Below are 27,439 nucleotides of genomic sequence, written 5' to 3'. Positions count from 1 at the left end.
ATTGCTTAAATTCGTACCTTGTCTAGTGGTCCATTGATAGGCAAAACGATGTGTAAAGAAGATCGCTCGCATTTTACCTGCGAGACCAACCTTCCAGAATGTGGTAACTGGATCAGCCAGTTGATTCTTGAAATTGATAGACACAGCAATAGACGAAGAAGACGTAGGGAGTATGGAGCGATCTTATCACTGGTAAAAAAAACTTCTTGGACCAACGCCGCGGTGCATTGACTTAAGAGTGCAGTTTCTTGTCGCCGGACTTAAGAGTCTTGAACTCTTGTTTCAAGCGGATTTTGCATTGAAGAGTCCAGACTCTTAAATCCGGCGACAAGAAACTGCACTCTTGAACCAAGAGGTTTTTTTACCAGTGATTGGTTGAAATGGGTGGTTCTTAAAGACTGAGGGGGTGACTGTTGGACTAACGTAACTACAGGATCTCTCGTCAATTGCCTACCTCCTTTGTCCATTGCACCAACCCACTTCCGCCAACAGGATCCCTCCATATCCCTTGTCTTTTTTGTCTACAGCTTTCTCTATCGATTTCAACAATCAGCCCATTGGTTGCAACACTTTTTATGCCTACTTATGCAAAGGGACGTCCAGCATTGTTCGGTCGTTCCGTGATATTGGTTGAACGAAGACAAAGAGTAAAGTTACACTCGTAACCTAACATTAAATTCTTAGATTTCTTTCATTACTTTTAATGAATTTAAATACTCGATAACCGTGCAATTTCAATAACAAGCACGCACATTGCAGATGTAGGCCGACATGGCATGTCGATGATGCCGCGTTCCCTGTGAGCACTTCTCTTTTCGGGGTTACATAGAAACAAAGAAAAAAAAATCAAATTGAAAAAGAGTAAAGCGTTTCCTCGTTCCCAGGCCCTCTTTCGTTGTTATTAAACAATCGGATTCCACACATTGCACCGATTTCAATTGGGCGTGCAAAATACAATAAATAGACAATGAAATAGATTAAGGCCACCTCACTGTAGCCACAAGTCCAGTGGAGATTCACGAAAGTTGGCAACGCTATTTTTCCAGGATTTCAATGTATCTAAAACAATCGATACTTGGTGAGGCACCTTGCCTCACATAAAATCGATGTTTTTAATGGATTTTGTGATTCTGTAAATCAATTTATGCTCATTTCATATCGTGAAATTCACTAACACATTTTACGTAATTTGTTGAAATTAAAGACCTGTTGATTGACCCGAGTGGATTTCTTGGATATGGCTGCTAATGCGTAAATGGATTCAAAAACCGCGGATCTCATTACGCAGTTCATTCAGAGCGGTGCGACGTTCACGTGCATTGCAGATAATTGACAAATCGAGCGGATAGCAATGGACCACTAGACAAGGTACGAATTTCAGCATTCTAATACATGTTTCTTAACCAAAATTTCACGTAAAACACGATACACACAACGAAAATTACCGAAATTAACTCCTTACAAAGATATTTGATGATTCTTGATGCGTGAATTGAAACGACCCGCTCATGAAAACTCAATGCTCTACGTGATTCACATCGCGCGCTAAACGTTATCATGAACGTCTCAGCGATATAAAAATCTGGCAACCTCGGTCTTGACGCTTTGGCTCAGCTATAGCAAATTGCTTATAGTTTGAACAACACATGGTGGGAAATGAACATTGCTCGATTGAGAAGCTTGCTGAAACCATTGTAGTGCGCGATTTGACTCACGTAGAGCTTTGAGTTTCTCGTGAGCAGCCAGTTCAAATTCCTCGTAACCAATGTGAAATAAAAAGGTTAATATCTTCGCTAAGAGTTGGTTTCAGTAATTTTCGTTGCGCGAATCGTGTTCTACGTGAAATTTTGGTTAAGAAACATGTATCAGATTGCTTAAATTCGTACCCTGTCTAGTGGTCCATTCCCCAAAGGATGCCGAAAGAACAAACGCTATCTGTCGAGCTAAGTGATGAAAGAGTTAACAGGAGTTAATCATGGATATCAAGAATGAAAACCCACATTTTGGAGAGGTATACGTAAGCGGAGCTCTGCTTGCTCAATGATTCAAGGTACCCAGACAAAGAATCAGGGACCGTATACATGAAATTTATCCCGAGGGTGTAGTCAACAGAGAGACACGAAGGACAACAGGAGGAGGGATATGTGATGTGGTGTTTCTGGCTTCATGTTTTGTACGGCATATTGACGGCAATGAAAAACTGCAGATGTACCATACATATATCCATGGGTGTGTAGATGGACATAGCCGCGTTCCCGTCTGTGTAAATTGCACCAAAATAAAAAGGCCTCTACGCCTCTAAAATTTTGCCTTGTTTTGATTTTATTCCAAGATGTGGTTGCAGTAGATTTGTATTTTCGCTTTAATTAGTTTACTAATAGTTTTGTATAGCTTTTTTATACGTTTTTTTAAAATTTGTTTTTGTAAAATGTTTCCACTTGTTGCACTGAAGAAGACCGCAGTTGTTGGCGATCGAAACGTTTGTTTTGTTTTGTTTCCTGTAAGTTTTTTTTATTATTTCTCACCTATATGTAGTTTGAAATATTGTTCGTTTAATTTGTTTTTGGCTTGTAGCTCGATTATTTTTTCAATCACTTAACCGTCATCCATAAGATTGCTGCTGCATGGGGTGCCAGGGCTCCGGAAAACTTAACATGCACGAAGTTTAGGAAACAAAAGGCAACGATTACGCAGATTTTGACCTTAAAAGTGTCAAACATATTTATCTGTCATCGTCAAGTCTGAGAGTTAAAGTTCACTCCGTCCAAGTATGTCTCGTCTAAGTTCTGTCTCAAGTCTCTGTCCGTCTAATGTCTATGTCCAAGATCTAAATCTCGTCTCTTCTTGTCATCGGTTCCCACCAACTTAACAAAAAGGAACGAGCTCCAGATGACGGCGAATTTCCTCGGGCATTCGATTACTGTGCATAAGGAATATTATCGGAAGCCTGAGGAAATGTTCCAGAGATCGCAAGTCTCGAAACTTCTGATCGCTCTGGAGCGGGGAATAGTCGCGGAATTCGCTGGTAAATCTCTATCGGAGATAAACCCTTCCTTACACGAAGCAACCCCTTTGGCATCAGTTACTCCTCCCGACACGCTAAATTCTGACATAGAGACAGATGAATCAGACGATGAGCCAGGAGAAAGTTCTGACTCCGTAGGAGAGAATGAAGGCGCTCAGGAAGTTGCCGAGGAAAGTCCAAATGAATCCCCGGACTATAGTCCTGTTTCGGACGACGAGAATTTCGTTTCGGATGAGGAAGAAGTATCAGCCCCAAAAAGGAGCAAGAGCCCAAAAAGAGCCTCCTATTCACAAACCATGTAACACATCACACATCATCACATCATCACTGAAGAGCAATCCAACGCATAACAATATGGAGTGGCTTTTGACCTTCCAGTGGTCAATGCCAATTGGGCAATCCATTACTGGAGGTTGAAAGCCGATCTCAATGTTCAAACTCTGACATAAGAGACAGATGAATCTGACGATGAGCCATGAGAAAGTTCTGACTCCGTAGAAGAGAATGGTTCCCGGACTTTTCGGCGCGACCGTTTCGGCTCCGGACTTTTCGGCACGGGGGGCTTTCGGCGCAGGGCTTTGGCACTCCTTTGGCATCAGTTACTCCTCCCGACACGCTAAATTCTGACATAGAGACGGATAAATCAGGCGATGAGCCAGGAGAAAGTTCTGACTCCGTAGAAGAGAATGAAGGCGCTCAGGAGGTTGCCGAGGAACGTCCAAATGAATCCCCGGACTATTCTCCTGTTTCCTACGATGAGAGTTTCGATTGCTATTCGACTTGGACTATCAGACCTCTGGCGGGATTAAAACATTAATCATCATGATAAATTCTGTGCTTGGCTTCCAAGTAATTCCCCCAAGTAATTACATCTTCAAGAAAATATTTTCTTCAGAGACGAAGATACATGCCTACCTTTACTGCGCAAAATGTCAGTTGTATTTGGGGAAAAAAGAAAACTGCGAAGACGTTCAAGTTTGCCCAGCCCCAGAATGTGGAGCAGAGGTAGACGCTAAGTCTCTAAATAAAGGTCACTTCTTAAGTTTCTGTGTTAAATGTTCTAAGTTAAATTAGTTTCTGTGGAAGATCAGATCAGAGAGAGACTGAAAACTGCGATGACGAAAATTTGTTATCATATGCGCAAAATACCAGAGGCGTACACCCGGAGAAAATGACGGACTATTGTGATGGTATCAGCTTTGGTAAACTGCAGTCAAATGTTCCTGAGAATTCATCTTTTGTAACAACTTCATGGTGCACCGATGGAGCTGAGATATTCAGCAACACTATTTTCAGCAAGTGGGCCATTCAATTTTTCTTAAATGAAGTCAAGTCATTAGAAAGGTCCATTCCCACCAATATACTCCTAGCTGGTGTCTGGTTCGGAAAATCCGGTCCTTCATTATCAACCTACCTGACTCCACTAATTATTGCTGAACTTCAAAAACTTGGAAACGAGGGCACCACTTGGTTTCGAGCTGCTCTTAACAGAGAAGAAGCAATGCGATGAGTGTTCGCCTTAAACTGGGCATCAGTTGATACCATTGCAAAGTGTAAATCAATCAATATGATTAAATTTAATGGGTATAATGCACATGTTATTTTTGCAATCATCCAGGTGACGGTTTACCTCATTTGAACAATCAAGTGCGCTATGGCTATCGGCCAACTTACGGAGAATGGGCAGAATGTCTTAGGCAAAGTGCGGTTGTAGCAAAGGAAACTGGTGAAGATAAAGACAAAGTGCTCGGAATGTCTCCTCTGCATTATTTTCCTAATTTATTTTGCCATGGGGAGTCGTAATCGATGTAATGCACTCTCATTTTCTTAGTGTTACAAAATATTTGTGCACTTCAATTTAGCTGAACTCAGCCTATCACGACCGAGACTTTTATTAGAACCCCGCCAGAGTGTCACATATAGATAAACGTATTAAATCTTTACACCCACCCTCAAACATTGCTCGGGATCTTCGTCCTTTCTCCAAGTGTTCCACAAATGAAGCCAAGGAGTGGCGATCAAGGTTATTTTACTATGGGCCGGTACGTCTACAAGAACTTCTACCCATGCGTTACTATAGAAATTTTTGTGGTCTCAGTGCTGCCATATATTTCTTTTGTCAAAGCTCCATTGACAGACTAATGAATAGAGTTTATTCATACCAAGTTCGATTCTCTCAGCTTTTTCGTACCATTTTTATCTATTTATTTTACTTTCCATTTAGAAAATAAGACTTACGCAAATTTCATCCACTTGGATTTAAGTCTTTTGTCCAATTAGCTCTCACTAATTTTAAGTTTTTCTCAGTCTGCCTTTGTAACTTTACCCACCGACGCACCTTGTCAAAAGCAGTTGAACAAAGGACTGGCCTTTTTCTCAAAATGTCCAAATGTAAATAAATTAGAAATTTCAACTCGACGAACAAAAATACTTCCATTCTACTACTACTATGCTATGTAATGTTATTATATTTAAGACTGAAAGTTTATTACACAATTCATTTTTTTTTTTCAATTTGTTGTTCCTTTTTCACAATCCAGTAGAAAAAAAGAAAAAAAATCAGTGCGGGAAGTGTGAACATATAGAGCCTTGTGAGGGTGTTGGAGGGTGGGATAAGGTTAAGAATAAAGCAATAAATTTGAAGAGGAAGAGATGGGAGACAGAGAACCCCTCTGCCTATTTTGAACTTATATGTTATATGTATGTTCATATGTATGTTGAACAAGAGTAATGGTCATTTACCAAAGGAGAGCATATTATCTGCACTTTTCACGATTTTAGCCATTTTTCGAGGGATTTGAGGACCTTTTGGGAGGGCTAAGACCCCTTACATTTGTATAATTTTGGTTTGATTGCATTTATAACGCACCAGCAAACTTTTGTCAGCATTCTGAACACAACAATTTGAAAAAAATCGCAATTTTTTACCACTGATGCCTAATTTTACGTCGTAAATCAGCGTTTCCGCAGTAAAAAACCCCATTAAATTTGTTAGTTTGATCATGTTTTGTGAAAATATGAGTGAATATTTTGGATTCTTCTCCTTCTAAACACTAAACGCAAACATTAGAACAAAATCGAACAATAAAGAAGTCTTGTATAGTGGAGTAGAGTTACAGATTTAAAAAAAAAAAGAAGCTAAGCTTTCTACGATTTTGGGCAATAAATCCTCATATTGCTAAAAAGTTTGGGTGTTTGAATAACTTAGGTCCACAGATCCATAAGTATACAATAAGTGATAGTGCTCTATGCTGATATAAGATGATTGATACTTTGACTCGGTCGTAAGCATACTTAGAATATAGATCTACTTCACGTATCATGATCTAGGCGTGGATAAAAGTGGCATACGACCGCAGTAGCTTCATATTCGCTCGCTTTCTCTTCAACGGAGAACGCGTTAAACGAAGCTCAAAAAGGAGGACTAGGGCATCATGTTGAGAGAATCATAGCCGGAAAATGGCTCGAGAGATCTGAAAAAGAGAGACGCTGCGCACTCTGCGTAAATTACTCTCAAAAAAACCCAAGTTCGTCCCCGAACTTTGATTAAACTGCGAGAGTCTGCATCCCCCCCCCCCCCCCGCAAGACCGCAACAATGCTTCCCTTTAGATATTATACTTCAGACTCAAAGAATTTGAAGCTCAGCAAGAATCAAGGTTCTCGATGAGGAGGAAAGGCCGAGAGCTTCTCTTCCTCCCTCATAGCGATTAAATTTTCGCGTTTTCCTTTTCTTCATTAATCAATTATTTACTTATTGTTTATTTATTTGTGTAAATCTTTCGTGTAACGTGGCACGCGACCTTCTTCCTGAGTACATTCATGGGTAAATTTCGTTCAGTGAAACGGCACACGAGAGAAAAATATGGTGCTGAATTCTTGCATATCTGAGAGATGAAGCATCAATATGTTAATTTTTTAGTGTTGTGCTAATACATCAGCACTTAAATACATACAAATAAAAAAATGAGCTCAGATGATCCAAAAATAGTCACCGAAATTTTAAAACTCTTTAAGCAATTAAATTTAAACATTTAGGGTAAAGTCCTGGTCCCCGACGTAAATAGCCTGGTTGCTAATCGTCGTAAACTAACTAACTATTATTACAGGTTGTCTTTACTACTATTAGTAGTGTTCCATAAGAACCACTAATTGGTTTGCGAGCCACAGATTTTTCTCCGTGTGGGCTTCTCAAAAATGGAACCGAGAACAGTAGATTCTGGTAAATATCCCTGCCTACCGCGACAAATAAAACTTAAGGATTTTTCAGTTTAGTGAGTCAAACGTGGAGATGGTGATTCTGCGAGCAAAGTTTTCGTCGAAAATTCACTTTTAACAAACAAGAACGATGTCTTCCGTAGAAGACTGAAACGCAGCGGAAACGAATGACTCAAAACGTATAGCCTTTTTTTCCAAATGTTGGTTATAGATATGGATGTGCTACACCGCCGATACGTGTATTCCGTGGTGCAACTGATCGGAATGTCATGAATAGACCTAAAGAGCGTCGTGTAATGGTTCTACCACATTGAAAATATACCTTAATTCTCTTGGACTACATGTATGTATACGAGTGAGTCGCGATAACGGCCGCTCCAAGCTCATTCTAATTTTAGATTAAAGTAAATATCCAGTGTTTGCAATCATTCAATGCGAACATTGCCTATCAACAAGCGATTTCATGAATAACAAATGCGGAAAGCTCAATTATATGCTCCCGTTTTCATTTCCAGGATGTTCCCTTGGGTCACAAATTGGAAATCCAAAAAAGGAAAGTTAAGATCCATGACAAAAATTTGGAAGCTGCGTGAAAGATCTTATTTAAAGTTGTACACGAAGGTTAATTCCATTTCAACTAAGATCTTCAATGCGGAATGCGATGTGATGTTTAAAATTATTATCGGCTGAGAGCAAATGAAAACATAAATTTGAGTACACACACATGCATCGTTCCAATTAATAGGCGTGTCCTTTAAGATACATAAAGAGGTTGCTGGCTCTTAACAGCATTGCAATATTAGGAGTTCTTCATACTCCGAGTTCGTCCTTGAAATTTCACGTTTCTCACGTGAAATTGCGGAGGGTTTTATAAATCTCATGAGGAATAGCATTGAGTTTCAATTATTCGATATTTTCAATCAATTTTCCGGGAATTTTTTTTGAAATGTTACCGTCATTGAAGTCCGGTTTCTTTTCATGAAATTTTTCATTTCAGTTACTCGTGCAAAATGAATTCCATTGCTTCTGTCAACCACCATGCAACTGTTATGAAAGTTGAGCCCCGCGTTGAGGCGGGAAAAGAAGCACTCCAAACTCGTTTTCTTTCTCCCCAGCTTAATGAAGATGGGAATTTTCGGTCGATGTTTCTAGGAAAACGATGGAATCGCATCGATTTTTCGGGCTTCGTTAATTCGGCATTTCAATAATAATTTCTAAGAATCGAATCGAAATTCCGATTTTTCGGAGGATGTATTCACGTATTTTTGGCAGACTTCGGTCATTAGACAGGGAGGCAAAGCGATGTCACGCTTGAAGAAAGTCCAACTTTGCTACAGGAAATTCATCTCTCGGTTTGCAGACGCGTACACTGGAAAAAACCACACACACACACATATTGGATCTAGAGTCCAGACTCTTGAAAACATTGACAAGAAAAAATACTCATGATTCAATCGGATTTTTGCTTGAATCAAAACGAAATCCGCTTAAATTAGGAGGCTTGGTTCTTGATTTAAGCTAGATTCTGATTGAATCAAGAGTACTTTTTCTTGTCGATGTTTTTAAGAGTCTGGACTCTAGATCCAATGTATGTTTTTTTTCCCAGTATAGAATCTAAAAATTGGTCATTATGACTGCTGCATTCCTCTTTTAAGTGAGATTTCAGAAGGATTTCATTCTTATTTATCTGCGCAACATGAAATCAATCAATCATAAGAGCTTAGATGATGTTCAGTTACGGTCAGTGTTATTATAGGCTGATAAACGATCGCAAACGCAAGCTCCTTCTGACGAAGCCGTTTATTCCCATTTATTCCTGAGAACTTTTAGACTTAAAATCATAATGGAGCAGTGAAAGAACGTCGACCTCGACACAAAGAGATAAAAGCGCAAAATCGTTCGTTCATTCCTCCTAACTTCGTACGTCGCACTCATCTCTCAGCTCCACCACCTGCTGAGTTCTTTTCAAGTTTCACCTATTTTGACATTTTATACCTGGTTTCCTTGCCTCCATCCCTCCTCCCCTCTCCTCCTTTTCACCCCTATCGTCCGCTTTTTCTCATCCACCACTAACTTTTAGCTCCTACTTGTGCTCCGCGCTTCAGGGGAGAGCAAAGTAATGAGCCAAGAACTCGTGGTAATACTATTAAACTTTTTTGGAGTCAGCTTCAGCAAGTACAACTTTTAAGACTTGATGGAACACATGTTCTTCTCGCCCTTCCATCCTCTCCAGTGACGTCATTTCTAAGAGTTAGTGTGTTATTCCCTCCAAAGCTGGATATGAAACGATTACTGATAATGACGGGAATTTTTTAAAAATCGTTGGAATTCCTTGAATTGTCTGCTAAAAGAGAAATTTGAGCATGAAACTTTGGTTAGTACGGGAAGAAGAACACAAAATAACCTTAGCCTTCGGTTGACAATTTCAAGAGAAAACGCCAGCTAGTTTTCTTGAAGACATTTCATAGGAGAGGTGAACACTAACGTCGTAATCAGAGGAATGCCTTTTCCCAGTCTCTCCAATTATTTCCTGCGCTAGATTTACCGCGAGCTGTACCAAAATAAACACGAAATTTGTATTGGTTTGTGTTTAGACTTCTTATCTTTACCAAAAGTAACACGAGAACACAAATATTTTAATCAGTGTGCACACCTATTTAACGAATTTCCTCATAGTTTCAAACATGCCTTTCGGTGGAACTGTAGACGACGACTCATTCGACGTTTATTCAGCTGGTGCTTTTAGTGTTGGCAATGGGTAAGATATTGTGACCATGGAACAAACGATTCAATTACCGTGCAGGTGTTTACGTCACAATTGTTTGATCTGCGTTACAACCTAGCCACTACCTACTCCCATTAGAGGAGTTTCGACACTGGAAAAAAAGTTGCTTGGATCTAGAGTCTAGAATCTTTAAAACATTGACGAGAAAAAGTACTCTTGATTCAATCGGATTTTTGCTTTCAAGCAAAAATCCGATGGCTAGAGAAAAAACTATAAACAGGAAAAACTATAAGTTTATGAACTGTGTTCCTATACAATTTCATACCTAATCCAAGCATTTTGATTTTAACCAACTTGGCATTCTTTTTAACTTTTTGTTTTTATATTCTTTCAGAAAACGGCTCTACAGTTGGTGGGGGGGGGGGGGGGGGGCAGAATGCCCGTGACTTGTTCCTGAGATGCTTCGAGAAATTATTCTCTCAAAGCGCGTGCAACGAAATGACAATGCAGGGAAGCAATAGGAAAGGGGTGAAGAAGTTCAAATTCATGAATAGCAATATTCAGATTTTACTGTGGGGTGAGTGTTATGTTTGCTTTTTTTCAAATGTCTGTTTGTACCTTCTTAAATTTGAGGACCTTGTTGTGTGCTCGGATGAAAGAAGCTTCACGCAGGAGGTATCTCTATTAGGTAGTTTGCCTGACAGTTGGAATTCATAGGTACATTTTCAAATCAAAACTATTTGACACGTACGATATTCCTTAGTTATCCTAAAATATCTATCGAGAATCTTAAAATCTCAGTAAATGTGAACTTCAAGTGGATGTAGATTTCTCTTGTCATCATAATTTTGCCCAAAAAATGATTCTCTGGATAAATCGTTCAATTCCTGGAGAAGTCTAAGCCCGCTTAGGGTGCTGATAGGTACTTAAAGGATATTTCTTCATGAAAAGTATAATCTTGATATATATCGTGAAATTCCATTAATTTATGAAAGATATTGAAAAATATGGGTTCATTTCCTTCATAAAATGTAAACATTGTGACTTTCTTTTTTGTGTGTGTGTTTGAGTGAGGGTGCATACAAATCTAGCCCCTGAAAAGTATGAAATATTTCCCAGCCTTGTGAAATTCCATGAAATATTTCAATGAAATTTCATGTTTCATATTTTTCTTTTGTTGCAACCCACCCTGATTTTTTCAGCGCAGAAGAGTCACCTGATAATCAGGGAATCGTCTCAAATTGATAAATTCTTCATAATATCATTGAAATTATTTAGCTGCATTTTTAAATGGAATTACATGGTCTAATCTTGCCATCAATTATTTCATATTCAGCCTGCATGACCATGATTTTGCGCTTGTCCTTTTACAGAATGTGTTAAGGAGGTGTTTCCAGAGACAGACAAGGCACTGGAGGAATTATGCGATACGCAGTTAAGGAACCATGGTTCCAGATGGAGAGCAAAACAAAGTACTGGAACCCCGGAAAGCCAAAAGGAGGCTGATAAGGAAACTCCAGAAAACAATAATGAGAAAAATCCAGAGAACACGAATGAGAAACCTCCAGAGAAAACTAATGAGGAAACTCCACAAAACAAGAATGAGAAAAATCCAGAAAACCCGAATGAGAAAACTGCAGAAAACACCGATCAAATAACTCCTGGCGTATAACGTACACTGAAAACGTTTTTTGTCTTTGAAGTTCAGGAGGGCTTACTCCTTCAATTTTAGAGTTTTCAGAGTCAAACTTGGGCCAAAAATTCAACATTTCCTTTCTCTTTGCCATGGGACCAGTAAATTAAATTTGAAGTTTTGGAGGAAAAGAATCTAAAAGAAATTCGCTTAAATCAAGAAGCTTGGTTCTTCGATTCACGGAAAAATCCGATTGAATCACGCATATTTTTTTACCGTCAATGTTATTGAAAGTCTGGACTCTATGTCCAAGCGACTTTTTTACAAGTGGAGAATCATACGACCGTTGATACTGGCGTTCAAACCGAAATATATTTGTCTCATTAAGTCCTCGGGGGCCGTCCATAAATTACGTAACGCACTTTTTCGGCATTATTGACCCCCCTCCTTCCTTACGACGCTTTTGTGTCGTAGGTCTTTATCCTCTAACACGTAAAAACAAAATGGAGTATCGCTCTCCAGGACCCCCCTCCCTCAAGAGCGTTACGTGATTTATGGACGGCCCCTTCCGGTAAAAAAACACGTTCAATACCTCACTTTCTTGGTACAAACTGCTGTAAAGCGGTGATAATTAACAGTATAGTTACAAAGGAGGAAGTAAAAGATACAAATATATTCATATTTCCGTGTAATAGAGTGCTGCATTGTACGGTGCGGATTTCATTCATTGAAATGAAATGATCTTGAATTGTACACCTGATGTGGGTTCTTGAAATTAGCTTCATGAGCGTAGCGTCAGATGCGAATCTATTTGCTTGCGATATTAGGCTTCCCGAAAATTTTTTTTGGAGGAAATGAAATTGTCCATCTGTAGTTACAAAAGGAGTCTACGTATTATCAGTTTCTACAGAAACTTTCCTTGAAACAAATACGAGGAGTATACATTATAACAGTGGCGTGGCGTGCTTTGTGATAAATCCATTGATCTGCCATTTAAACCTACGGAAAAGAAACGAGTAACAGGGTGTTCGCAACGACCACCTTAATACTCGATTCTTTACCATGGTTTTCAATGGGGAATATCGATAATTGATCATTTATGCCGCGCCACTGCAGTTTAATAGAATGAAATGTATGATTAGAGTGAAGTCAAATCTAGGAAGGAGATGGAGGAGAGGAAAAACCTGAACAAGAAGGAGAAAATACACAGAAAATGAAAAGATCCGAGTCTTGGTCTGTGAGACTATGGAGCTAGGATATCAGCGAGGGATGAAATAGTGATAGACTTTGTTAATGACTTTTTAGAGAAGAACCAAATAAATTTTTCAAAGTGGTATAACTACATCCAATTGGAGTATTTAAAATTTGGATCCAGCATGAGGGGGATAAATCAGAGTCTCTGAAAAGTTCCGTTCTATACGGTATATTCAAGCCGTGATGAATCTAAATTTGTATCGGTATTTTGTCTCTTCAGCAACCAGAGATCGATAAAATGTAAATACGAGTACTACACTGAGATAGTGAACACAGCAGTGAGTGCAAAAATGAAGATTAGAATGAACGGGCTCAGAAGCGTCTGACCAGAAAATTTTATGAGAAGAAACCTCCGTTCTTCGTCAAATTACCACTAATCATCCGTCAGACACTTAGAAATCGTTGAAATAAGTAAAAATCGATCGATTGCATTTCAATTACACAACACTAGTATCATTCATTTTCATGTTAGGCAAGACAGCCGTAAGTGCTATCTTCCGCATGCTTTCGTGCTCGCGTATTGGACACACAGCTAACACATTTTCAGATAAGAAATTGGCAGAGGAGGGCGACACTTTATTTGAGAGCACTGTTTTCATTGGCTCTGTGGAGGACTGACGTCACTTGCTGCCGTCTTGCCGAAAAATACGTAATTTAAGGCGCACTTGCGGCTTTCCCATATCGACGGTGTAAGTCGGCAATCACATAACTCGGTTTGCGACGTAGCAGACTTCCATTCATAGTTTTTTTTTTTACGGAAAACTACTCAATTCTTTAGAGCGGCCGTGAATTTTCTTCTCTGGGCGAAGACAATTCTGCAAAAACTTAAAGAAATAATGTCAATATGCTATCCTCCAAAAACATAACGTGGAGGCGGAGATTTTCAGACACCGCAAACGAAATATGCGTGATTGCGGACGTACGCCGTCGATATGCTTCGTTTCCACACAATTAAAATGAATTTTGCGGCAGCTATTTCAGTGGTTTCACCTGCAAGAGATTAAACGAATTTGGAAGGAAACTCGATTTCGGAAATTTGACACTTACTGATCTTTTCGCTTTCACGACAGAGTATGCGGTCTTTTTTTTTTTTTTTATCGTTTTTTTTTTTTTTTTTTTTTTTTTGATTTCGAAAAAAATCACCGATTGACCCCGATTCGTTGTGGAAAGAAAGCTTCGCTTATTCCTCTCCGAAATGGAGCCACGGAAAAACTCGCCGAGAAGCAAAGGCAATGGAGATTCATTAAAGATATTATCAGTCGCGAGCGGCAAAGCCCAGCGAGCTCCACGACGGCGGGATGAGTTAGAGACTGCGGCTACTCAGTAATTGAAAAAAAGCTGAGCGAGGAATAAGAAAAAAAAAAATAAGAAAAAACGCGGAGAATACGAGGCGACGAAGGGTAGAAGGAAATGGAATGGGCGAAGGGGGTGGGGGGTTGAGGCACGGTGCAAAGCCATTGGAGTTGGGCGCTCGGCGTAATGAGAAATGGCGTGACAGGTCAAGGAGTTGAGCCGGTGGCGGCCGATCAAGGAGCGCATGTCGACGCCGCGCCGCGACTCGACGGAACCAGATGTAGACTGCAACGCAGGGTCCAAGAGAGTGCGTTCCTGATATCGAGCAGAATGCGAGAATGGAGATGTTGCATGTGTGGGGGATTTGCGATTTGACCATTGATTCTAAGGTAAAAGTTCGCGAGAAACACGATGGTGCCACTGGTTTTCTCTGAAATCATCTCCCAAGCTCAAAAAAAGCTCTCAAAGTGAGGCCAAAATGGAGGGGATATCCCACCCTACCCTGAGAGTCCACGTCCACGGAAAAAACAAGACTAGTGTTGAGCACTACTGGCCGTTTAGTGGGGAGTAGTTGAGGGCTGGCGTCTAAGCGCTGTACAGCTCAACACCGGAAGGCAGTTCAGGTGGGCACTGAACATGAGTAGTGCTAATCAGATGCCGCGAGACGTAGTTGCGCTTAACAGGTGTAAATTCACCCATGAGACGTCGGAGTCACGATAGCCTGGTGGTAACGCGCTGGTCTTCCACCGGCGCAACCCGAGTTCGATCCCAGGCGGAGGCGTTTCATATTTTACGCTCGCTCCAAAGTCACTTTAGGGCTTGACACTACTTTTCCCTTAGTGACCCAGCCTCGAGCTGTTTAGTGCCCAGCACTCCTCTGACTTGCTGGCTCCATTTGATCTAACCCTCGTTAGTGCCCAGCACTAACATGTAGGTCCCAACCCTAAGCTCGTTTTTTCCGTGTCTACATCAAGACAAACTCTCCATGCAAAGATAGGGAGCAAATACATTAGCAGTGACGCCATGTTTTCAGTTTTGGAGTCCCCAAATAAAGTGGCAACCCTGCCAATGTATTTGCTCCCTATCTTTGCATGGAGAGTTTGTTTTGATGTAGAGGTGGACTCTCAGAATAGCGTGGGATAGCCCCTCCATTTTAGCCTCACTTTGATAGCTTTTTTTGAGCTTGGGAGATGATTTCAGAGAAAACCAGTGGCACCATCGTGTTTCTCGCGAACTTTTGCTTAAGAATCAATAGTCAAATCGCAAATCCCTCACACATGCAACATCTCCATTTCGACGGATCCGATCCAGAGATGGCAAAAGGAATTTCAAAAGGCTCGAATAGATTTCACGAAATTTGAAATTGGTAATTTTTCCGGAATTATTACACGGAGAGAAATTTCAACACAAAAGTTTGTTCAATGGAAGAAAAAAAAAACACATTGGATCTAGATTCCAGACTCTTGAAAACATTGACAAGAAAAAATACTTATGATTCAATAGGATTTTTGCTTGAATCAAAACGAAATCCGCTTAAATTAAGAGGCTTGGTTCTTGATTTAAGCTGGATTCTGATTGAATCAAGAGTACTTTTTCTTGTCGATGTTTTTAAGAGTCTGGACTCTATAGTTCCAATGTGTTTTTTTCCAGTGTTGCTACGGGAAGTAGAACACAAAATAACCCTAGCCTTCGGTTGACAATTTCAAAGGAAGATGCCAGCGAATTTTCTTGAGGAAATGTCTTTAAAAACCCAGTGGTAAATACCAACGTCGCAATTAAAGGAATGCATTTGCTCAGATTTTCAGTTGTTTCGTGCGCTAAACTCACCGCAAGTGGTACCAAAATTAACACAAAATTTGTAATGCTTTGTGTTTCGCTTTCAATATTAACCAAAAGTAACACAAGAACAAATATTTGCATCAGTGTAGTGAAACCTTCGGAAGTCCGAATAGCGTTTCTTCAGATGGTCTTCCTGTTGGTGCGGTAGAATACGCTACCCTAATGAGATGCTATTCACGAGGGGAATTTTAGAGAAGAGTTCAGGCGCGACAAAACCTCCGAACCAAACGAAAACGTGTGCAACGCGTGACTGTTTTTCAGGTGAATTTTCAGTTGTAGTTCCGAAAAAATCCACCGCGTCGCGCTGTTAAAATCTGACTCCAATATCATTGATCATTTAAAAATAACAACAGACATATTAAATTCTAAGTCTCATAAAATGTAGCAGCATATGTCTGGAATGTTTAAAAACAAACGAGCTTTGAAAGTTTAATAATAAAGGCGAAAACTTGATCCGAGTTTCTCTTATGGGATGCCTGCCAGTGCAAGAAAGATAGTTCAAGGGGGAGAGAGATAACTGCGGCTGCATATCTTTTCCGCCCACTTTTCATTTCCGCACAGTTATAGCCGAATTCTCATTTCCGCCCACTTTTTCAAATTAATATGAGATGGGCATGAGATGCGGCAACACTGCGAAAACACTAGAACACAAGTTCGGGGCAAACATGACCATGGAACTGTCAATACAAAATCGATTCAAATGCAAGAAATTCGCACGGCAGTTAAGCGAAAAGCAGCAGAGGAGCTACACATTCAACCCAAAAAAATTTTAAGGCAAGTCCTAAGTGAAGTTAGTGATAACGTAACGTTTTCCGATGTACAGCCTCTGACTCTTGCGGCGTACAGAGCAAGACAAAAAATAAAACCTACTGTTCCAAAAAATATTGACGATGTCCTCAGTCAACTGTCACTTTTTGTTCCGAAGGCAGGAGATAAAGGGCTAAAAGTGTACTCAGACCCAGCCAGCAAAATTGTTGGTGTTTCATTTCCAGAAAACATGCATTTTTTGACGCGCTACAATGAAAATATTTTAGCCGATGGCACGTTTAAATATGCGCCAAAACATTTTATGCAAACGTATACAATTCATGTCTTTAAAAATGGCCTAAATGTCCATGTTGCGACTTTTTTTTTGCCATCAAAAACGGAGGAAACGTACATAAGCATGTGGCAGTTACTTAAAAAGATGTCTCTTGACATGTCTCAGATAGAGCTAACAATTCATGAAATCATGTTGGATTTTGAAGTTGCCGCGCATAACGCAGCAAGAAAAGTGTTTTGTGACGTACGGATAACAGCGTGTAAATTCCACCTGGGGCAAAGTTGGTACCGTCGAATAACTAAATCGAAATTTCTCTATATTGCCTACAATTATAAAGGAGATGAAAATATAGTATTAGTGGAAATAAGAAACTGGCTTAAACTATTCTTTTCACTATCATATTTAAAGCCAGAGCATGTCATCGATGCTTTTTTACACCTTGAAGCTACTGCTCCGAACCACCCCTGCTGCCATAAATTCGTTTTATACATTTCCAAAAATTACATTTATAGCAATACTTTCCCTCCCTCTTTGTGGGCTTCAGTTTTCACACGAAATTGTATCACCACAACGAATGCTGTCGAAAATTATAATGGCAAGCTTGACTACGAGTTTTATCACAGCCATCCAAACGTTTATGAAGCAATTGACCAAATTACAAATGCTCAAACCATAATCTCTTTAAAAATAAATTCCATAAATCAAAACGAAACGTTTAAGAAAAGAAAACAGCAGTCGGATGAGGAAGAAATTATAATCAGCCTAACGGATGCACTCTACACGTTCGGGTACATCACTCCGGTCCAATTTTTGCATGAGCTGGTTCAAATCAGACACCCTCCAACCGCTTCTGTGGATCCCGTAGGCACAGACGAGGAAGATGACCCTGACACTCAACTTTAAGTTTCCGACCGGTGAGTACTTCAAAACGTTGATTCCTTTTTTCGTTTTTTCGGTTGCCAAGTCTCGCAAGAAAATTCAAAAATAAAAGAAAAGAGGGCGGAAATGACAATCGCGAAAAATGGGCGGAAATGATAAAATCGCGAAAAGTGGGCGGAAACGATAGCCGGCCATAACTGCAACTGCTGAGAGAGATCGCTCATGATTGGTCGCATCAAGGTCATTTTGCTAAACCCTACTGTTTTATGGGACTAAGTTACAGGGCTTCAGAAATTACTTTTCATGTCGTTTTTCGTGTCAATAGGAGGAAGAATGTTTTAACTAGAACTTTGTAACTCTTCGATTTTATCAAAATTCATTTAGATTTCATAATGGCACAAGGCCTCACGTAGAGCTGTACGGACTCTACTGACGTAAGCCAAAAAATCAAAACACAGCGATAGCGCCTCCTGCGCGGAGAAATTTCTAAACTTTAAAGCTTGGGGTGAAAAATGTCGATCGATAATCAATGTTTCTGGGCGTTTCTTCGCCTCCAGAATGCATCCTTAAAAGCTTCAACACAGAGGTTGTTCCATCCCTCATTAGATTTGGCCCCCTATCAAATGTGATTCATCTTTTCGGGGTGATACAGTAGCATGCGAGACGTTCAAATATGGCGGCATGACGGTTATTTTGACTTAGCCTCCCCCCTACCCAGGAGAGGGGGAGCGGGGTCAAAGGCAAAACCTTTGACTGCCTGTAACTTTTGAGCGAAAGATCGGATTGAGTTGATCTTTTTTTAAACGAAAGATCTAAAAAAGATCTCTATTTCTGATTTCATTAACAGTACTACGATGAATTTCTTTAAGCGTCTTGATCTTCCAACCAACTTTTTGAAGTCTCACCCTTCTACGTGGCCAACAAATTCTGAGTACCAGAATAATTTGAAACTTGTAACTAAGTTAAAATCAGTCAATGATGTCACTGAAAGAGGGGTTAAGCTTACGGAAGATTACAATAGACTCTTATGCAAAAGTGAAGAACAACAACAATTTGTATTGCAAGTAGTTTCAGACTATGTAAAGATTTTCCCCGACACAAAGAAAGAATCACTAGGTAAACCTATGTAACTTGTAACAATAATTATTGTAACATGCAACACTTGTAACAGTGACCGTATTTTTTTCTCAACATGCAACTTTGAAAGCTTAAACTTGTTCCTAATGTATCTACTTTCTTTTTATTCCAAGGAAAAACCTTCCCACCATGTCACGCAAACATATCTGTTTCAGCTAAGAAAGTATTCCGACTTCGGTCACATCTTACGTAGATAGTGGTACCATAACAGTCATTAAAGGTAAGGTAACATACACTGATCTAAACGGAATAATCCATCACCTAAAGGACCATGATTCTAAAGAACCTCACCAACGTCTCAAACTAAAAAAAGTTCGGCATACTGTTAAATGTCAAATCGAAAATGTTTTTCCCAGGTGAAATCCGAGTATCAATCAGGAGGAGCCACTGCTTGACTGATCTCATTAAATGTTTAAAATTGTTTGACTATGGAGCAGTATGAACCCAAAATTGTGGCAGTCAAAAAGCTCCGTAATAATGGATTGCACTTATAGTCTACGCAGCTATATAATTTAAAATGCGTCACTTCTGTTCTAACTTTCCTAGATTTTCAGACGAGACAATTGATAAGTTTCCAAAAAATATCCACGACTGAGCTATTTATACGAAACGAAACTAGTGTGAAAATCGAGCTCCGTCAAATTACGTATGAATGCGGTCCAAACTGATCGAACATGTGGACTAGGCCAACGACAGTTAAGAATTTATCAATACCTATCCGAATTTTTTCCTGGACTTTTCAGGATTTAGAAACATTTGATAATTTTCCCGGTTTAATACGAACTTTCCAAAATTTGACACTCTGGTCAACAATGGGCCTGTTGCAAACTTTTGCTAGAGCAAAAATAAGAGTTGTTTCTTATAGATAATGCCTCAAAAATCACGATGAGCGCATCGGCAAATTCTGAAATGCACTCATAACTTCACAGTCTGCGTAAGAAATTTGCGGTTTTTTGAGCTTCCCGCTTCAAAAGCGATACTACGGCACAGGTGAACATTTTGTAAGAGGAGTCGTTCCATCGTCGGCGATACTCATCATGGCCGACGCCAATCCGCCAAAACACGTGTGATGGGATGAGATAATACCCGAACTAGATTAGACCAGATAACAATCGGCGTGTTTTAACGTTCATGTTTTCCACGCCCGAATTGATTGACCTTGAACTCTCCTCGAATTACGCGCGGAACTGCGCGCAAGCGTCGGCCATGATGAATATCGCCGACGATGGAGCGACTCCTCTAACAAAATGTTCACCTGTGCCATAGTATCGTTTTTGAAGCGGGAAGCTTAAAAAACCGCAAATTTCTTACGCAGATTGTGAAGTTATGAGTGCATTTCAGACTTTGCCGATGCGCTCATCGTGATTTTTGAGGCATTATCTATAAGAAACAACTCTTATTTTTGCTCTAGCAAAATTTACTATCACTTTTTTTAATGCCCCCCCCCCCCCTCCCAAGGAATTCCTAGCTAAACCACTGCCAAGCATTATCAATTTTTCTACATAACTTTTTCAAGAGGATGAAATGCAGTATTGCCAAACTCCAAGAATGGTCACTGTTAAACATTGAGCATACTGTGTAGCGTCGAAATGAGAGAGGATATTAGTTTTATGGGTACGTCTCCCTTTAATAATTTCATTGCTTGATGCTGCGTCTGAAATTGGAAGATTATTTGACATATTCCTGTTTGAAGCTCTAAAATTCTTTAATATTTATGTTTTTGATCTAGGGCTCCAAGGGAGACATACTGTCTCAGAGGGTTAGGAGTATAAAAAGAAAACTGGCAGGAACAAACGTTCCAGCACTGGTCATTTCATGCCTGCTCGGTAAGTAATGGGATTCTCAACAATTTACTTTTGTTTTATATAGGACATTTTTTAGAGTTTCATTTCATTCCCTGTTGAATGTACTTGAATAAATGCGATAGTGAAGAAAGTATGATCAGAAATTCATGCCTTCAGAGACATCTGAACTAAATACATTATGTTTCACAATAAATGAATTTGTTCCCTACAGTTTTGAGAATTAAGATGCTTGATATGAGAACAGATGAATCCATTAAATTATTAAAATGCTTGAAATTCTGGATTAATCCCTTTTGGAAATGAACGCGGTAAAGGCTTTCGCGATCTCCTTAATGAAAGGGCTTCTACAAACGCAAGTCATGCTTGTTGCATCCTGTATAAATGAAGGAAAAAGTAAATGCTCCCGCTCTCCTCACAATCAGTTGGTGAGAAAGAAGAAATCAGTTTCTTGTTGCTCGTGTATGGAAAGGTCCAAGCGAGTCGTGCTTATTGCGGAACTCATAATTGAAGGGGGAAATTCATTAAATATTCTCGACGGATTTTGTGATTTCAGGTTTATTCGAGGGATTTAGGTACCTACTTATGACCACAAAATCGATTTTTCGGTTTTTTTTTTAATTTTCTTATTGTTAAGGGATTATCTAATTTTTCTTCTTCTTTTTTTTGAACCTAGAGTAAGTTCTTGTGGAGTTGGAGTTTAAGTGTTGGTGGACCCTGAGAATTTAAGAGAGGTTTCTGCCTATCTCTTAGTTAGTTTTATCAACCCTCTTGGAGAAATGACGCAGGGATGTTTTTGGTAAGGATGTAACACGTGAATTTCCTCGACTGGATCTTTTACCTGAAAATATTTTGGAGGGCGTTTGGTGGTTTGTGTATTCTCCAGGATTCGACTGGAGGCAAACATGCCACAAGAACTAGCCGTCTAAAGAGAAAGCTATTCACTTTTATGTACATTTAGTAATTACTTATGGCAAAATGTTATCGAATTGATATACCTATATATAAGAGGATATTTTGCAGTAAGCAATGGTTTGAGATTAATAACGGTTAACCTGAAATAAATTTATAAATCTATGCTGTTCTTTCAGGACTTACTGTATTGTTGATTTTTGGTCATTTTGTTTCAGTCAACGAAATGCGTGAGGAGGAGATCATCAATCTCCCAGCTCCACCTCCTCCTCCTCCACCACCACCGGCAATGGCAATTTATGGGTATCCAGCGTATCCATATGGATATCCCCCCCCTTAATATGACCAGGGCCCCGTCAGCCGCCCCGGTAGCCGCCCCGCCAGCTGCCCCGGTAGCCTTCCCGCCAGCCGCTCCGCCAGCCGCCCCGCCAGCTGCCCCGGTAGCCGCCCCGCCAGCTGCCCCGGTAGCCTTCCCGCCAGCCGCCCCGCCAGCTGCCCCGGTAGCCGCCCCGCCAGCAGCCCCAGTAGCCTTCCCGCCAGCCGCCCCGGTAGCCGCCCCGCAAGCGGCCCCGCCAACCCGGGAGAATGCGACGATGGTATGAATGATTTATAATATGGACGGTGAAAATCGGTAATCACATATGTTTAAAAATCTCCGCACCCATGTTATTTTTTTAAAGAAAAATAAATTGACACCATTCCTTGAAGTTTTTGCAGAATTTTCTTCGCACAGAACAGAAAAATCACGGCAGTTTTAAAGAATTGCGATGGAGTAGTTTCCCGTTTATGAAATTAAGTATGACAGGAAGTCTGCGACGTCACAAACGGAGTTATGTGATTGCCGACTTAGACCGTCGATATGTATTCTTGAAAAAATATTTTTTTCCTCTGAATGGTGGCATTATAATAATGTTTGTACGCATGGCCTGTGTTGAGATGAGAAAAATTTTGTGCAGATTAAGGTGGTCAAAGTCTGTGTTGCGCGAGATTGATTTAGAATTTTTCAGGAAACATCCAAATCAATAGGTAATTCCCTGGCAACTAATTGTGGTAGATTAATATGCATGGCCTGTGTTGAGATGAGAAAAATTTTGTGCTGATTAAGGTAATGAAAGTCTGTGTTAGGCGACATTAATTTAGAATTTTTCAGGAAACATTTAATGGATAGGCAACTATTTGTGGTAGAATAATAATATTTTAATTGCTTTTTATTAATTTTTTAATGTGTTTGTTTTTTCTTTATTTTCAGAATACATCATACATGTACGCAAATTTTAACAGCCTTCTTGCAGAGAACACAAAATTCAACTCATTAGGAAGACTCATATAAACTGAGTTATTGATGCAAAGGGTGGTCGAATTGGATCGCGTTTAGCACAGAGGAACCAAACCATATCAGCTGTTGCAAAATTTAGCTATAGAGAATTTATTTACTTGACGCGAGAACGTTCGTGCGGATTTCTTTGAAAATTAAGAAGAATTTGCTTCACTGAAATTGCAGAAAATTCACTGAAATTTGCACAAAAATCCGAATAAGCAGTTTCAAGTAAAAAATTGTAATGCCCTATTAATTTTGGCAATAGCTGATATGGCTGCTTGGTTCCTTTTTGATTCCCGCGGTCCAAATCTAGGTTTTTGTTTTTTCACTCGCGAGAGAGGTTAGAGGGCGAGTGGTCGAAAGGGCATTGCAGATGACCGGGGGGGGGGGGGGGGAGGAGCGTGTTTGAAGATACGTAGGATAGGAGCCGGTGAAGTGCATTATTGCCCTAAATAAGCGAGCGTAACAAGCTCTCGAAATCCATCCATCATCCCTGACGTACCGCCGACCCGCGCCCGACCACTCGCCAGATCTGAAATCACGGGGAAAAAAAAAAAAAACTACAATCATTCACGACTTCGTGCACTGAAAGCTCAAGTGCTGCACCCGCGATGGGACCCACCTTTCGCGCGGCTAGGCAAAACCTCCCCCCCCCCCTCCCATAATCACCGTCTTACCGCATTTTCCGCGGGCCGTTGGCAATTATTGGGGAGAATTTCCTGCCTACTACTTATTTTAGAACTGACAATGTGTTTCTGTACGTTTGAGAAATGGAATTAGTGCCGCGACATTGTGAACCTTGTAAAGTTACAAATTGTCATGTTGCAGCAACACGACAACACCAACCAGCTGCAACAAGTAGTCAATGAGATTATCAATTTTCCATGCTATTTTCCCCTTTACTTGCAGCCATTCTCAGTGTTGAGCGTGTTCCTGAAATAGAGTCTACTTGGATCTGTAAAAAATTGATCTCCACAGTTCGCCTACCAACGTGACATTTGCGGTAAAAAAACAGGGTTAAGCGGTACGGTCATAGTTGCGGTAAAAAACAAAATCGAGGTTTGTCTGAAATGGCGTTTGGCAACCCTACGTTTGCTTAATGACCCCCTTGGCAAACCTGGCATAAGTCTTAAAAAATTCGGCTAACCTTTTCCTTGAACATGCCCCATGCTAGAAGTGTGCGAAACTGAAACCATGCACGTGAAGTGTGCGAAAGAGTTGATTTCATCACAACTGTGCAAGAGTGAAATTCAGCAAAACTATGCGAAACTGTAGCGCAGCCCTCTCCACTTATTTCCGGGATTTCCTGAGAGGCATCGTAAAGTAAGCCGCCCAGACATTTACGCGTTGCGTCCGCGAAGACGTTTTTACAACGAACATGACTACGCTTTTCGGTGGCGGCATGGATCTCGGCCATCTCTCATGCTCCCACATTCGAATGGGATACAGATTTAAATCACTTCGACGCAACCGTCCCAAGTTGTTGCCTCTTCGGATAGCGTTCGTATGAAAAAATCTATTACCCCCATTCCGCTGACACTACGTTGCAATGAGCATTAGACAAAGTCACGCTGCTATGGCAACCTCCGAGATCTTTCAGTGCAGAGAGTATGTGTGACGAGGCTTGTGATCTCCAGTTTATGATGCAAATAGGGTGATCACCTCATGACTCGCGTTCCGATCTCTATGCAAGAAACCTTATGACAAAGCCTATGATCCTCGTTCAACATTGGGCGTCGGTGATCATGTACTAACGAAAGAACTAAACTGCGATTCTTGGTAAATTGGTCATTTTCGGTGATTCGATATGATCGGAGGGAAACAAGCTTAATTTGTATGGCAATTGTAATCCTCACCAGCATTTCACTTCTATCGATGTCACCATGTCCCAGAATCCTCGAAGTAAAACTCATAATTAATTGGAGGTAATTCGGCAAATTGGAGATTATGGACTTAACAGTGGGAATAATATGGATATTTTAAGTTTATAAAGAAAATAACAAAAAAAGAGAGAAAAAAATCAATTTGTGACGCTGAACCAGCATGCGCCGACAGCTGGTAAGTGTATCCCGTATGGTAACTTTTGGACGCCAGTAAATCACATTTGTGGACTGAAAAAATTGAATGCCATTATTTTATTACAATCTGAATCAAATAAAAGGAGATTTAATTATAATATGGGTAAACAAGGCTAAAAAATTATTAAAACACTAAAATGCAGGACGTTTCGAGCTGTTACCAGCTCATTTTCAGCTGCAAAAACATATTAAAACAAGTCAAAAATTGAGTGGCGACCTGACCCGAGCCGTTATCACGTAACCACTGGAATTCAGTACCGAACATCCGAGGCAGACATGTGCAGACCTGGGCATTAGGCAGACTATGTCTGCTTCGGATGTTCGGTGCTGAATTCCGGTGGTAACGTGATAACGGCTCGGGTCAGGTTGCTACTCAATTTTTGACTTGTTTTAATGTGTTTTTGCAGCTGAAAATGAGCTGGTAACAGCTCGAAACGTCCTGCCTTTTAGTGTTTTAATCATTTTTTAGCCTTGTTTACCCATATTTTAATTAAATCTCCTTTTATTCGTATATTCCGACTATGTTTTTTGTGCTTTATCGTCTCTGAATCAAATAGAGATTGTAATAATGGACGGGGGTGAATTTGACGACGCTATTCAATTAATAAACTGCCCGAGAACGATGCGTTGCAATATATTTTTTATGGGAAAGTTTGTGATTGGTCGAAGGTAGTTTGATAATATCTGAATGCTCATACTTGTTTTCCTGTAAGCACGACGGTACGGAGAATGTGCTCGGCGACACCCACCAGAAAGGTATTTCAGCAGCACAGCACTATGGAGAGAATCTACTATTCCTTTCCGGAAATCCTTCTTGTTTTTTCCGTCGTGGCAGCAGGCCGCGAAAAGACGCCTGGCCTTCCGCAACCGCGAAAAGGTTCGTTGTTTCATTATAAGATTTCGGAATTGGGCCTTGAGAAAAAAATGCGGTTTCGATGTTTCAAAATGTCTGTCCTATTTCATTAGTAGTAGATATGACCCGTTCGTTAATGAGTAACGTGGAGAGCTCGTAATTAGATTATAAGCTCCTAGAGATCAATTCTAGGTACATGAAAGGACGAACTCATGGTTTAGTGCTCATACCCCAGGCGTCCACCGCGTACGAATACCCTTTCGGAAATTCTGTTGCTTACTCTTTTCCGAATAGCTTCGGCCATTATAAACAAATGAGCATGGGTCTCTAATGTAAAACTAAAAAGCACTTTCTAGGGATAGGTTTGAAGTCCGCTAAGAACCACTGAGGGGTTTGATATCGCTACATCAACCCCTGACGGCACACGACAAGCCTCATCGACGAGAGATGTTTTTTTTTTGGTTATCCTACTTGCCGCGGATATGAAAAAAAGATTAATTATGGGTCTCTGAGAACACCGTAAGGATTTTGCAGCCCTGTTTAGAGAATTCACATAATTTACTATCCGTATACTATTTCAAGGTAGTAAGAGAGATATTAGCATTATCATGAGATATTACAAATCAATTGTACTCATGAGATGTTGCAGTGATATTGATATTGCAGATATTGCAGTGATAGACTGTGATATATCTGTGATATTAAAGTGTTAGACTTAAACAGAAAAGACAAATTGATGGTAAATAATGTATCGGACAAGACCACGCTAGTGATTACCCACACTGGAAAAAAAAACACATTGGATCTGGAGTCCAGACTCTTGAAAACATTGACAAGAAAAAGGACTCTTGATTCAATCAGATTTAAGCTTTAATCAAAAGGAAATCCGCTCAAATTAAGAGGCTTGGTTCTTGATCTAAGCTTAAATCTGATTGAATCAAGAGTCCTTTTTCTTGCCAATGTTTTCAAGAGTATGGACTCTAGATCTAATGTGTTTTTTTTTCCCAGTGCAGTTGAATGCTTTTATACTACTTCAGAAGCTAGATTTCCAAAACCTTAGGTTTGCTCAACCAGTGCTCCCACCCCCCCCCCCCCCGCTCATTTTTCATTATTTACCGATTAAATCAGTTGTATAAGTAACGATTTTACGATCTTCCTTTCCGTTATAGAATGAAGAAAGCCAGAAACTTAGATACCTCAGCATCGCAGTATTTCTAATAATATTTCGTTTTTATAGCAAAATCGTTGCATAGAACGATTTGCTATGTTCACTGACTTTTCATGTCATCATTTGTGATACATGAGGTCAATAATTTGGCTGAAAAAAGTACTAGAATCGAAAAATTAACGTTAGAAGGCTTTGGTGTTCGATTTTTCAATGTTTCCTCAGAATATTAAATTTTACATGATATTTTCGATCTCCGTTCATGAGG

The 27,439-nt window shown here is 40.1% G+C and overlaps 1 protein-coding gene across 3 annotated transcripts in view; it reads right to left on the bottom strand.

The window, feature by feature from the left end:
* The window catches only part of Shaw (Shaker cognate w), a 449,043-nt gene that overhangs the window by 272,121 nt on the left and 149,483 nt on the right, over window positions 1-27,439 (bottom strand). The window lies entirely within an intron of this gene.

This window comes from Bemisia tabaci, chromosome 1 (assembly GCF_918797505.1).
Source record: "Bemisia tabaci chromosome 1, PGI_BMITA_v3".
In the NCBI taxonomy this organism is placed as follows: Eukaryota; Metazoa; Arthropoda; class Insecta; order Hemiptera; family Aleyrodidae; genus Bemisia; species Bemisia tabaci.
Note: the sequence above shows the minus strand (reverse complement) of the source record. Positions and strands in the feature narration are given on the sequence as shown.